The 13,931-nt window shown below is 47.0% G+C and overlaps 1 protein-coding gene and 1 long non-coding RNA gene across 3 annotated transcripts in view; one reads left to right on the forward strand and one right to left on the reverse strand.

The window, feature by feature from the left end:
* Positions 1-13,931, reverse strand: part of LSAMP (limbic system associated membrane protein) — a 450,506-nt gene that overhangs the window by 400,212 nt on the left and 36,363 nt on the right. The window lies entirely within an intron of this gene.
* The window catches only part of LOC102387167, a 5,316-nt gene continuing 2,225 nt past the window's right edge, over positions 10,841-13,931 (forward strand). Inside the window, exons 1-2 of the long non-coding RNA XR_323401.1 lie at positions 10,841-10,916; positions 12,360-12,435. This is a non-coding gene — a long non-coding RNA (uncharacterized LOC102387167). The remainder of the gene's footprint in view (positions 10,917-12,359; positions 12,436-13,931) is intronic.

Consider the following 13,931-nt stretch of genomic DNA (forward strand, 5'->3'; position numbering starts at 1 on the left):
ACATGGCATTCAGTCTTATGGATGAAACATCAAACTCTGGGCTTGGCCACTTTTTGTCATCAAAGATCCCACAAGCTGTTTCCAAGAGAGGGGTGCTCAGCCCTACTGCCCCGGCCAGCTTATATTCCTCTTTAACAAGGGGTGGAGAGGAAGGGAGCGAGGGGATTGGGGAGAGCATTTTTCACATTTAACAAGAGATCAGTGGTAAATAATTTTCTAAAGGAACAAATGTTCTGCCTACCCATCCCAGTGGCTAAATTAGCTTAGTTCCAGCATAAAAAGCAATTGTGTAGTATATTTCCTGTACGTGTTGTGAAGAGATGTGCCACTTAGGAATGTTAAGGGATTCGATTATATGTAACAAGACAGCCTTCTCTCCATCTCACTCAGTCTCTGACTGTTTTGCTTTTTAATGCACTCTACATAGACAAGTTTGTTCTCCAGTGTGTCAGGAGATTTCCAAAGGAGAGATGAAAATGTGATTTGAAGGGATAGGTAATGAAAGGGAAGAGAGAGAGAAAAGACTCTTTATACAGGGATTTCAAAATAATTTAATGGTGATCAAAGTAACCAGTGGACCACTGGTGTTCTGTAAAACATATGTTGGTAGTCTGCTAGCTTGAAGATTACATGGTGCTTGCTGGCTTCCATTCTTCCCTTCCAGCATGTACACAGCAGGGGAAAATCAACTGATTGGGAAGCACATACAAGGGGGGAAGAGGAGGCAAAAAGGGGTCAGGCAACACAGAAATACGTCTGTCTATCCAGCCCATCCCAGATGCCTCCTCTACTGCAAAAGTTGATTCTTCAGAATGTGGCTGAATTGCTGGGGTGGAATGGGATGCCAAATAAATACAGAACTCAACCACTCTACACTGTATAGTACCTGTGTGCTCTTGTGTTCATTGTGGGTGCAAGTGCTGTATAGGCTCTGTTAATACCCCTCTCCATGCAGCTCTGTATGACTTTGCTGAATACATGTTGTTCCTCTGGTACCCTCAAGGACAAGAATAAATAGAATGAAAGCAAAATCACCTTGCATAGCACTGCAGCTAGTGACCTTCACTATCATGCCCATGTTGACAGGTCTGGAATTTCACCTTCGGCTCATCTTAGAAGCAGCCTGTCTTATCCATTGACGCAGAGAAATAAGGAGTGAGGAGGGAGAATAAACCTTTTTGGAGTTTGAGACATGTGAAACCATCCTGTTCCTTCCCTGACTGCAATTCTAGTGATTTTATGAATGAAGGGGGGCAACAAGTTATACGTTGCTTGAGCTGTGACCTGAGTTAGCAGATAATTGTAGTAGCCAGCCTGGAGGACATGCATTATAATCAAATAACTAGTAAAACTAACAATAATGATCCTTTCATCTTTATTCTTGTAGGTATTTACAGATTACTTATTACCATGGCACCCTCTCAATAGAGACAGAGTCAGTGGGTTACTGAGCTTTCAGGAAGCAAAGGAAACAATTAACATAACTGCAGAAAAGTTATGTGATTTTGTTTGGGTTTTATTTACTTATTTATTTTGCATCTGTCTGTGCCCCACAGGATGTTGGAGAGATTTCTACACCACCAGTCCCATGTCTTAGAGTTCTATTTACAGAAAGTTTTTCTGTGTTATTTTTGTGAGGTTTTAATTTATAAACTAGATGCCCAAAACACAAAATGGGCATCTGTGGAGATACATACATACATATAAATTCAGCTTATTTAGATGTTGAAAAAGGCTTTGACAGAATCTCTTGTGAGAAGCTTAAGGAAGGAAATTAAGAAGTCATAGGTTGAGAGGTAGTATTCTCTCATGAATTCAGAACTGGATACTGGGATAGATGGACCTCTGATGTGACCCATTACAACAAGTCTTATGTTCTTAGCTGAACAAATGGGCATAACAATGAGAACTGGTATAAAGGACTCAGGATAGAATGCATGCTGGGAGAAAAAGTCTGTTCTATGCAGGTACCTGCCTGGATTACAATTTATCATATCAGAAAAAGATGTGTGGTTGTTGTGGACAATGAAGTGAAACATTGCAGGCAGAGGTGGCCAAAGCAAACAAAAAATGTAAAGGTGCAAAAATTGTACTAGGAGAAACTGAGGAAAGGGCTGGAGCACTAAGTAAATCCCAGCTAAGCCCACAAAATCCATTTTACGTTGGATTTGATGGTACAGCGTCTTCTTGTGAGTCCATTGCACTGGGGAGAACCGCCACTACTGAGAATGTAACTAATGTCATTACACATCCAAGACATTCTGCCTTTTCTGGGAATCTTAGGTTAAAAAAAAAGAGCGAGAAAGAACTAGAGATGGAAAACAATAAAGATTATTGGTCAGGAGAGACTTCTGTCTGAGAAGTTGCTGAGAACCTGCTGAGCATTTAGAGAGAGGGAATGGAAAGGATAACAGAAAAAACAAGACATGGCCAAGAGGTAAACAGGCAGTGTTGCCCTCTTCTATCAGTCAAGGACAAGACATTATTCCATGCAATTAAAAGACAATACATTTAACATGGAACTTGATCCCACAAGGATCATGGAGGCCAGGAATGTAGAAGGCAAGGCTTCATAAACAGCTCGGGCATTTATACACATAATGAGAATAAGTCAATTTGCATTTGATATTCAGGCAGATAAGAGTTTGTATATCTGCCTGGCATTAAGAAGCAACTTCCTGTCTGGGCAAATTATTCTGCTGCTGGCCATCACAAGGAATCTCCCACCTCCTTCTTAAGCATCTAGAACTAAAGACTCTTGCAGAGAGGATACAAATGTAGATGCAAATCCACTCCACAGAACAACATTCCCTATGCTGTTCATTTAGTAGGCATGGTCTGGCACAGGTTCTCAATGCACCCTAAGAAAGATGCATATCTTAAATCTTACTTCCTCCTCATGATGCAGGTCGATACCATTATTCCCACCATGCCATTCCATGTCTCAAACTTACTGTGCCAAGCCATCCCATCCCATATGCATGCCCTCCAAACTGGAAGTAAAAAACTTGTGTGGGGTTGGGATGGGGCTAACTAGCATTCAGTCAAAAACCCACCTGCAGTCCCCCACCCCCACCCACACAGCTACAACCCTGCTGATATGGTGGGTAGGGAACATGGAGCAGCTCCATATGTAAAAGCAGTCTGTGGCTTGTCATGGTAAGCAGTGTTGGTATACCCTACCATGCAAAATGAGAACCAGCTTGGCCAAGGCACCCAAGGAATTCACAGCTGAAGTGGGAAGTGCACCAGGACTTCTGCATTCTAGCTTTTAACTTTCTGCTAGTGCACAATCTATGGGGGAAAACTGAGACTTAGCTTCAAGATAGGAGACCCAAATAAAAGGCAACTCGTCTGACTTAACTCTGAGCACGAGGATAGCAGCACTTAAGTTATGGAAGGGGATGTGTTGCAGAAATGGAGAGAGACACTTTCAGCAGGCAGATGGTATATAGGTATACCCTCTAACCTATGATTTTTAGTGTTAAATCCAGATTGCTTGATCTTGTACCTAAAGCTCTTTCCTGTATTTGTACTCTTCTTTCTCTTTCTTTTTTATGTCATTATTCGAACAAGCCACATAGTAGCAAAGCTGCTACCTGTTTTCCTTCTCTCTAGAAGCATTGAGTGTACACAGCTCACTGAGCTAACAACATCTAAAAGGGTTAGAACAAAACACAGAGGGCTTCAGGGTGCTGAAACCAAATCAATATCTTCATCTTTTGTGAGGATTCACTCCTGAATCAAATGGCCCAATCCATTTACTTCTGTGACAGAACCAGGGTAAACTGAGATCAGCACCAGTCTGGATATTCACAGTGGAAACAGAATTTAGCTTTGGACAGAGGTGACATTTATTGTTGTACATTAAGGAGCTTAAAATCTCAGTATAAAGAGAGCAGACAGATGATGCGCAGTGCTATTGCTCTACAACTCAGGCTTTCACATATCAAAAATAACCCTGAGTAAAACAGGGATACCATAACTTTGACATGCTTTAAAGTAATTACTTTTGTTTGCGTCACCAATCCGCAACAGGGAGTTGGTTAGCCCAGTGGCATCCCAGTGCACAGCCTTCCCCATACTCTCACAAGGCTCGTTCCTGCTCCGGAAAGGCTCTTCAGAATTGCGGCTGCAAGGGTTGCTGGCATCCCTACTCCTGAATCACCTAGTGGTGAGGTAGTGCAATAGCATCAACCTCAGCCAAATCTGAAACCATATTGGTGGGAGGGGAATGTACAGCTGTACACTACTGATAATAAGATACACATTAAACGCATTTCAAATTCTGCCTTCATGTGAAACACTTTTAATATACGTCTGTCGACATCTTTAGAAACAGGTATGTTAATGTGGCAGGCTTGCTGGGGGCAGCCTGGCTTACTGGTTTGAACCAGATGGCTCAGGCTGATTAGTGGGGGCATTCCCCTTCCCCACAAATCAGAAGAGGGAGGAAGAGAGGCTTGCCCCACTCTGACCTAGAAGTGAGGTGAAAAAGAGGACCTGAGAGGGAACTAACCCCTCAGGCTTTTCCATTGGTCAGTTCCCAATCTGGGGGAGGAGCCTCCAGAGGGAATAAAAGCCCGCATACTGAACACACAGGCGGCTTCGAGGCGGGAGGGATGACAAAGAGTGCTGCAGAAGAGCTGGTAGACCTGACCAGCAGGGGCGGAGCAGTTGCCCTAAAAGAGCCCAGAAGACACCTCCGCTGAGCGGGAAGCAGCAACTGTGGAGGGAGCCGCGGCGTCGGTGCACAGACCAGTGCACAAAGGGTCCGAGAGCAGATGGAACCTCAGCAGGGGCACAAGGCAGCGTGGGTCCTCAACCCTGCCTGAGGCAGGAGCCCTCAGTGCATGGGTCAGTGCACAGGGCTGGAGAGCTGAAGGGACTGCTGCGGCTGCATGAGTCAGTGCAGGTCCCCAACCCTTCATGAGGCAGGAGCCCTCGGTGCACAGGTTGGTACACAGGACTGGAGAGCTGAAGGGACCTTGCGGCTCCATGAGGCAGCGCAGGTCCCCAACCCTGCATGAAGCAGGAGCCCTCAGTGCATGGGTTGGTGCACAGGTCTGGAGAGCTGAAGGGACTGCCATGGCTGCATGAGGCAGTGCAGGTCCCCAACCCTGTGAGCGGCAGTAGTACCATGGTGCGGTGCACGGATCAATGTACAGTGCCAAGAAAGAGCTGAAGGGACTCCGGGAATGCACGAGGCAGCTCGGGTCCCTGACCCTGCAGGCGGCAGGGATACCACAGTGCACAGATTGGTGCATGGGGCTTGGAGAGTGCCGAAGAAAACCATGTGGTGGCGTGAGGCAGCATGGACCCACATCTCTGCAGGTGGCAGAGGCCCCAGGGCATCGGAGGGTGCACAGGAGGTCCAGGACAGTGGCTAGGCCCTGGTAGCTGCATGAGGCAGCTCAGGCCTTTCCACTGTGAGCAGCAGCAGGACAAAGCTGCAAATCCCAGCAAGGCAGAAGCTTCAACCAGCCTCCCCACCCAGAGAGAGAGAGTCAAGACCCATTGGAGGGCTGAGGAGCCATGAATGCCCAGGTTGGGGGTCAGGGTCCCCACAGGGGAGAAGAAAAGGTCTCCACAGTAGGAGGGGCCCTGGTATTCAGGGGAGGTTTTCATGCTCCCAGAGTCCAGCTAGTCAAGGGGACTAGGGGTGGTTGGTGTTGTTTCTTAGGGGTTACCTGTTTTCCCTGTGTGTTACTCCTCCATGCATCATGATTACTGTGCATGGTTGGTTCTGGATGTAACTGTTAAGGCTTATGTAAATGATTAAGGTAGCCCTGGGTCCATAAAAATGTGGGGTGGGCTGTAAGCTGCATTTTCACTGTGAATTTATTTAATTTGATATTGAATTATAAGATGTTTATGTATTCCCTTGTTATGTCTGGTAAATGGTCAGCTGCTAAAATGCTTGGGAGAGCCTTATGATTATTACTTTGGATTTGAGGGGTTGCTATGCCTATGTGTGAAATTGTATTATTGTCACCTTGTGTATGTATGTTCTAACCATTCTTTATTTATTGCTGGGTCCTCTTTAGTGAAGCACTGCTTACCCTGGTGCCACCGGTGTTTGTTCCTATGCCAGGCCTGCAGGGCCCAGGAGTGTAAGGGCTATAACCTAATAAGAAGACCTCTGGGAGTCAAGATTTATGTTGATAAGTGCTTTTGTCTGTCATATCCACTTTGTCTCTGCCCGTGTATATGAGTAATAAGATGTACTCCCTTAGTAATATAGATCTGTAAATAGTTCTTGAATATATCTATATGTTTACTAAGCTTATTGGTCCTGTAAATAAAGTTCTATAAATAGTTAAATTACACTGGGTGACCACTGTCTCTGATCTGCTCTGCTCTGCTCTGTGGGGGAGGATGGTGAATTGGCTCAGGCTAAGCAGCTACACTCTCATGGCACACACCTCCAAACATCCCTTCATTTGAGGAGGGGGTACCAGCTGCGTACCACCTGGGTTACATTAACTTTTGCCATAGAATATCTGGGGGGATTCACCAAAGTGCAATAAGCTTGCAATTTTTATGCCCAACTACAAAATGCCTGCCCTTAAAAAATCACATCCATAGTATCAAATAACTATATGTAGATTCTAAGCAGGAGCATCTTGTTCTGAGAATCTAGCTTGAGTCAGCATGAAAGAAAACAACACAGCTGTTATTTCACACAGCAGTGGTTCCTTCTTTCAGTCTTTTGAGAGTAATGGAATAGGCACCATGGTGGTGTAACTCAGAAGTCCAGCAATAATCTAGGGCAGTGGTGCTCAAATTCCAGCCCACAGGCCAGATGCAACCTGCAAATCATAGAATTATAGTGATGTCGGGCTGGAAGGGATTTCCAGAGGTCATCTAGTCCAACCCCCTCCCTGAGGCAGGATCATCCCTATCCAAACCATCCTATACAAATCCATAATCTAAACTCTTTGTAAAACTACCCTCAACCCTGACACAACACAAGACATAACACCCTAACCTCTCACAGGTAAAGCAAGGGAACCACATCAGACAGTGTTCTGCTTCTATAAAAGGTTGTTAATATACATGCAAGAGATCCTGGGTAGAGGGCCACACCCTGATAGAGAGGGAGGCAAAAACCTCCACAGTCTATACCAGTCTCATCATGGAATAAAATTCCTTCCTGACCCCAAATATGGGGATTGGTCTGACCCTTTGAGGGAGGGGTAAGACCGTCTAGCCAGGAATCTCTGTTTAAGTCCCAGCAGCAGCACTAGCACACCCCAGTCAAAATCCCCAGCCTTGGCTACAACTGACTCCCAATGCCTCCAAGGAAGGCTTAACAACGCCAGTGTGAATGGCTCATCATCAGCATGTCAGTGCAAGGGAACATTCCTGCCACTTGTCTTCTCCTTTCTCCTACCACTGAACTCAGCAAAAGAGGAAAGGAGGGTACGAGTAGTGGCAGCATTCACTCATGCTGACATGCCTCTCAGCTCCAAGCTTTCATGCAACTCCAGCTCCCAGGAGCTGAGAAAAGCCACCATTCACTTTCCCCCTCCTCCAAATTCAGCAGGGAAAAGAGAGGGTGAGAACTGACAGTGGTCAGCTCCTGGGCTCCGGAGCTATGTGAAAGCTCTGAGCTCATCCACATGTCAGCACAGGCTCCAGCTGGAGCCACAAGCTTTCGAACTGAGCACCGCTGCTGCTGCTGTTTGTTGACTCTTTTCCTTGCTGCTGAATGTAGTGGTGGGGAAGGGGAGGTGAATGGCTGTGATACTCCTGGGCTCTAGAGATGTGTGAAAGCTGTGGCTCCAATCCAGAGTCTGCACTGGCATGGAGCTCCAAGCTCTCACAAAACTTTGGAGCCCAGGAGCTGAGTGCTGCCACTGCTGCTTGGTCCCTCTTTTCCCAGCCACAGAATTCAGTGCAGGGATAGGGGGCGGTAAACAGTGGCTGTACTCGGCTCCTAGGCTCCAGAGCCCCACAAAAACTTTGGGAGTTGGAAGAGGAAAGGCAGTGGAGACCCACCATTGGTGGCCCCATGCATCCATGCACACATGCCTATGGGGCTCTGGTGAAGCACAGGGCTGGCTAGGGCACCTAAAAAAAAGTTATTTAGAAAAAAACCCAGTGCTCTGGGGCAGAGAGTGGTCCCACTCCACCATGCTCCCAAAGCACACAGCTGTCCCTTCAGGAGACACTGGTAGGGCACTGGGAAGTGCTGGGAGCAAAGATAAGGTACAGTGCTGCCAGCTGGGCAATCTCCATCTTCCACCTGAATGAATTCTTGAATGAATTTATGCAGTTTAAAATTGAACTACAAAATATTGAACATTTTACTTTGTATCCATGAGCCTAAAGTTACTAAAACTATGTTTTCCTACTATTACTGAAACTCCTCAATACTGGGATATGCCAAACTAGTATTATAAGGCTTGTCTATATGGCCTTTAGCCCATTTTTTTTATTTTAAGGTTTGGCCCACTTGTAAAAAAAGGCTGAGCACCTTGTCTATCACTCAAAAGACAAGGTGATCATTCTTGGGTATAATGATAGAGCAGTGGGATAGGGAAGTCCAGGACCAAGTGCATGTGAAGACTGAGTCTCCCTTTTCACTTGGAAGAGGTGATTGCTGCCAGATTACTAATTGATAGAACAATTTGAGGAGCTCAGAAATAACTGTATACATATTTTACAGCTATATGATTATCTTGAGGGTTTACAATGACTGGGACTTACCCCTTGAGCCACTCCAAAATCCTTTATAAGAAGCAGAACTTGCTATTATTCAGTTGGGCATGCAGTGTATTTTATGTCCAGATAAGTCATTCCCCACTCTGCTTTCCAGACCAGAACAGCAGCCTCCCAGGTCTGCGAATATCTGACAAGGAGTTAAAATGCAACAAGACTTGTGACCCTGCTGATTTTGCACAGCTAGCAAAAGGGGGAACTTTCTAACACTGACAAGAGCACAAGGAAATACTTCTTTCCTCTCCACACCCTGAAAGCTGTACTCAGAAATAAAATTCAAAAAGCCAAGTGAAAAAAGAAAAACAACATTGACATTCTAAAGAACTTAGGGCAGACCAATTAATTTTGGAGAATTTCAGGAAGGAATGCACATCCACATGATTTCCTGGAATCCAGGCAACTGTGTCATGTACGGCACATTAGATCTAAATTATGCACCAGGAATTTCAGATTAATGCAACAGGGATTTCACATTTATGTGCAGAAAGTGCTGGTGTACAGTGGAGGAACAGCAAACCAGAATCAGTGAAGCAGCAATGAGAAAGACATGTGTGAGAGCTAGTTGGGAAATGTAAGCAATTGTGATGAGAAATGGGAGTTAAAAAAGGATGACCAGGATGTGTAAGGTGGCATTCTACACCTGTAACCTCACCGAGTATTCAGAGTTTATGACACTGCACTTGATAACCTGGAGATTTCGCATGCTAAGTAGGAAATGTGTAAAAGAAAATCCTGGAGGAGATTCCAAGAAGGCAGAAAGAGTAAGAGGAGTAAGAGGAGATAAAAAAGGCAGAAGTTGAACATCCTCCTAGAAAAGAAAAGAGAGAGAAGATGGGTGGAGAATAAGGCTTAGCACTGAATTGGCACTTTCCACATTCAAAGCACTGTACAAACATTAACCCATCAATCAACTAATTGCCTAATTAAACGATGGATAAAGAAAGGGAGAGTGCAGGTGAAGAAGGAGTTGAGTGGAAAGGAGTGTGAATGCTGGGATGTGGGTAACAATGCAAGCTCCCATTCATCCACATGGCATTATCCTCCTCGAACCTGTGCCAAATTGCCATGACAATAATTAGCCAGAGTTCCCTGACAGATCATTATGAGAACATTAGCAGGGCATTAGCGAGAATTACCCATTTTTCACACATTGATTACATGCCATTGCTGGCTCATTAGTGTATCGGCTTCTAATAGCCCCTCTCACACTAGCAGCCACCCCCTCAGCTGAGATCTAAACCTGCTTAACTCTGAGCAAGTGGCGTGCACGCATGGGCTCTGCGGCATCCAATAACCACAGAGCGTTTTTCCTCATTCAGGAGGAACCTCATTAATCTAGCTGGGTTAGATACAGTGAGGCAGGGACTGACTGCACACACCGCAGGAAGTCTGTAATCATACTCCCAAATCTACACTGTTAACTGTGGATGGTACAAGGAGGGCTCATCTACCTGTGCAATTAGTTTCCCCGAATCAACTCCAGTGCAGTTTGTGCTGCAGTTTATTGTTCCAGGGCGCTGTGTTTATACATGCACTCAGGACGATGCAGCTCTGGCTCACAGAGGGGGGTCAGCTTGCCAGTCTGGAGCTGCTCTACGGCAGCTCAACATGCTTCAGAAGAGTTGGCTGGGGCATGAGGGTGCTATAATGCAGGGCTAGCCAGCAGGCAGCTCCGCACTGTAGCACCCTCATGCCCCAGCCAGCCCTGGTCACCATCTACATGTATGTTGTGGTGGAATAAATCTGCCATAGGATAGTACTTTTGTCTGGCAGTACTATCCAACAGCAAAGTTAATTAATTTATTCCAGCCTCCTCGGGGCACACGTGTAGACAATGATGCCTTATTTTGGAGCTAATTAGTCAACTCCACAGTAATGAGCATGTGTAGATGCCCCTGGAATTTATCATTACCAGGGATCCGGGTTTTCTGTTTTCCATAGAAAAATGTGGATTTTTCCACTTAAAGGAGAAAAACCCGATTTTCCACTTTGAAGCGGGAAACCTCGGGTTTCCTCTTGCAGGATGGCAGAGTTGCAGCTTGCAAGGAGCTGCCTGGGGCTGGAGGAAGGGAGGGGAAGGGAAATTGGAGACAGGGGACACCACATACATGTGTGTGTATGTGCCCACATACGTGGCCAGCAATACAGCCAGGCAGGGTGGTGGGAGTAACCCTGACAGTTGGATAAAGGTAAGTCTTCCGGATGAGGGTGGGCCAGGGCTTGGGTAGTGTCCAGGGGGCTGTGTGTGTGTGGAGGGGGTGTGAGGTGTACATGTGTTGCGGGGATGTGTGTTTGGTGGGGGAAGAGTTGTGTGTGTATGTGCCTGTGATACAGCACAGGTGCCTGCCAGTTCTGGGGGTAGGTGTCTGGGTGCTGGGGCTGCAGTGGGGCAGGGTGGTCAAGGATCTGCACTGCTGTCAGCAGGGTCTGCCCAGAGGCGCCTGCCCCTCCAGTGGGGGAATTGTGGGGGGGCCTTCAGGGGTGGTGGGGAACTCTGTGGCCAGGCTGGCAGCACCAGGGGCCAGTGCCCATGCTCACAGAGGCAGGATGGCTGGGAGATGCTGTGCTGTGGGAGAGGGTGGCCAGGCCACCTGGTGTAGTACAGGAGGCCAAGCTCAGGTTAGGGTGGTGCTGTGCTACAGGCATCCCTTCCTCCTCCTTCCAGCCCCCCAGCGCATCACCAATGGCACTGTCTATGCCCACACCCCCCCTGCACCACACACAGAGGGGCTGGGAGCAGGAGACAGCTGGGGGTCCCCTCCAGCAAGGCTGAGGGGGCAGGGGGATGTGGGTCAGGAGTGAAGGGCACCAGCTGAGCTGGGGTGGGAGACAAGCGACTGAGAGTTGGGAGTAAGAGGCACCAGCAGGGACAATCCCAACTGTGGGTCAGGACTGAGGGGCAGCAGGCGGTCTGGGGAGGGATGGGGAGTAGGGGCTGTGGGCTGGGAGTGAGGGGCACTGGCAGGGCAAGGGGACTGTGAGTCGGGAGTGAGGGCATCAGTAGTGACATGGGGGGGGGGCTGTGGGTTGGGACTGAGGGGCACAAACAGGGCTGGGGACAGTTGTGACTTGGGAGTCAGGGGTACTGGCATGGGCAGGGGCAGGACACCAGCATATCAGGGCTGCTCAGCGCTACAAAGTATTGGGGGAACAGCTGCAGCTGGACCTGCATCCTGGTGAGCCAAGGGGGCAGGGGGAGCTCTGATTTTCCATGATAAAAAAACACAATGAAATGCCAAAATATACAGGAATTTAGAATTAATTTTATTATAATGATTGAGGCACTGGCAGGCTTCCAAATTGCTTTAAAATTGGAAATATATCAATACAATATTGTGTTCAACTGATACCTGTATATATAGTGGCATTTCATTTTAATTGCAGAAAAACATGGATTTGGGGGGTTTTAATCAGAGATTTTGGGATTTTTTTTATCAGAGAAAACCAGGATCCCTGCTCATTACACTCCCCAGAGGCCCCTTTAGCCCCATGCTGGGAAGGGCTTTCTCTGTGTCTGTTTTTCCCCCCAAAGTCCCTTCTGATTCATACTGAGAAAAGCTGTCTCTGTGATCACAGATTCCCATCCTTCTTCTTCCCCTCCTGATCCATAACATTTCAAAATGTTATTTTAGACAGAAACATGCCCCTGAGGACTCCAGCAATTCTCCACATTCACTCCACACCTTGATCATGTGAGATGATAACCAGGTACTGTCAGCAGAAAGCATGACTGGGTTTAAATGTGTTTCAAGAGAACTGGAGGGGTGGCCAAGTCAATGGGATTACTTCCACCATGAAAGTAAAACACTTGTTTTGTGCCTCTGGAAACAAGAGCAAGGCTAAGCCAACAAAAGGTGATGGGCAACTGAGGAATCTTCCTCCTCCCCTCCCCACTTGACACATCACCACCTGCCCACCTATGCTCAAACAAATTTCATTTGAATCATAGGTTTGGGAAGGTACAACAATCCTCTTAGTGCTATTATATAAGTGACTGTGCCTTATTAACCCATCTGGGTTCAAGAGGGCTACCTGAGATGAGAAGTTCTTCCCCACTATCCCCCATCCCCTCACTGCCACCTGTCTCTCTCATTCTTTCTCTCTCTTTCTAAAGCTGTATGTGAAAAGAAGAGGATGGAAGGTTCATTTATTTGTTCAGAGGTGCGTAAAAGGAGCAAAGTGAGGGGAATGACATGAAAGTCAACTGAGGACAGAGAGTGGTGAGGAAGGGGGTGGGGATCAGTGGTATCCAAGGCTGAGGAGAGGGGGAGAATGATGAGGCTGGAGAACTGGCTCTGGGACTTGGCCAGGAGGAGGCTGATTGAGGCCTTGGCAAGAGAAGCAGAAAAGTTTCCAGAGCTGAAGCCAGCTTGGAGGGGATACAGAACAGAGTGAGAAGACAAAAAATCAGGAAGTGATGGCAAGAGTCCCATTTAGTGGGTTTAGAGGTAAAAGAAAGAATGGGCAGTAGATGGGTGGGACCCAGGTCCTAATTAGTCTTGGATACAATAGCATTCCACCTAGCTGCAGTACTTTGTGCTTCCTCAGCCCAGGGGACAGGAGTTGTGGGGTTGGCATGAAGAGGTAGCTACCTTGTGATTCAAATCCATACACATCTGTAGAAGAGAGTAGGGCACTGGGCCCATGGTCTGGGTTAGGCCCTGGGCCACCAAAAAAAAGCACCCAAGAGCTGCCCAGAGACCAAGTCCAGGCTCAAATAATTTGGCAACCACTTCTCCAGCCAGCACTGATGAATGCTGGGGCTGCAGCTCTGACAAAGCTGAGCAGTGCGTCACAGAAGGCAAATCAAGGTTGACAGCAAGTGCTCTCTGCCCTTCCCTCTTCCAAAAATTAAAATTGTGCCAAATGGAGTGCGTTCAGGAAGACAATGGACAGACACATAGGTGGGTGTGAGAGGGGGAGTGCAGCAAAAGGAAGAAGAGCCAGTGTCTCTCTTAGCAGGAGCAGATCAGAGGTTCAGGGAAACCAACAGAAAGTCTATGAGTTCTAACTGCAAACTATAAATCCATGGAAGGCAGGCAGGGCACCAGGGCTGCTCTACTGACCTTGGGCCAAAACAATCTGTTTTTTAACTGGTGGCAACTGTAACCCAGTCTGCAAACAGATGGTGCAGAGAGAGGAAAAAAGGATACACAAATGCAAGCTCTCCTGTACCTGTTCCAAGATCAGTGAACCTTCAGCAG

This window comes from Alligator sinensis, unplaced genomic scaffold (assembly GCF_000455745.1).
Source record: "Alligator sinensis unplaced genomic scaffold, ASM45574v1 scaffold343_1, whole genome shotgun sequence".
NCBI classification, from domain to species: domain Eukaryota; kingdom Metazoa; phylum Chordata; order Crocodylia; family Alligatoridae; genus Alligator; species Alligator sinensis.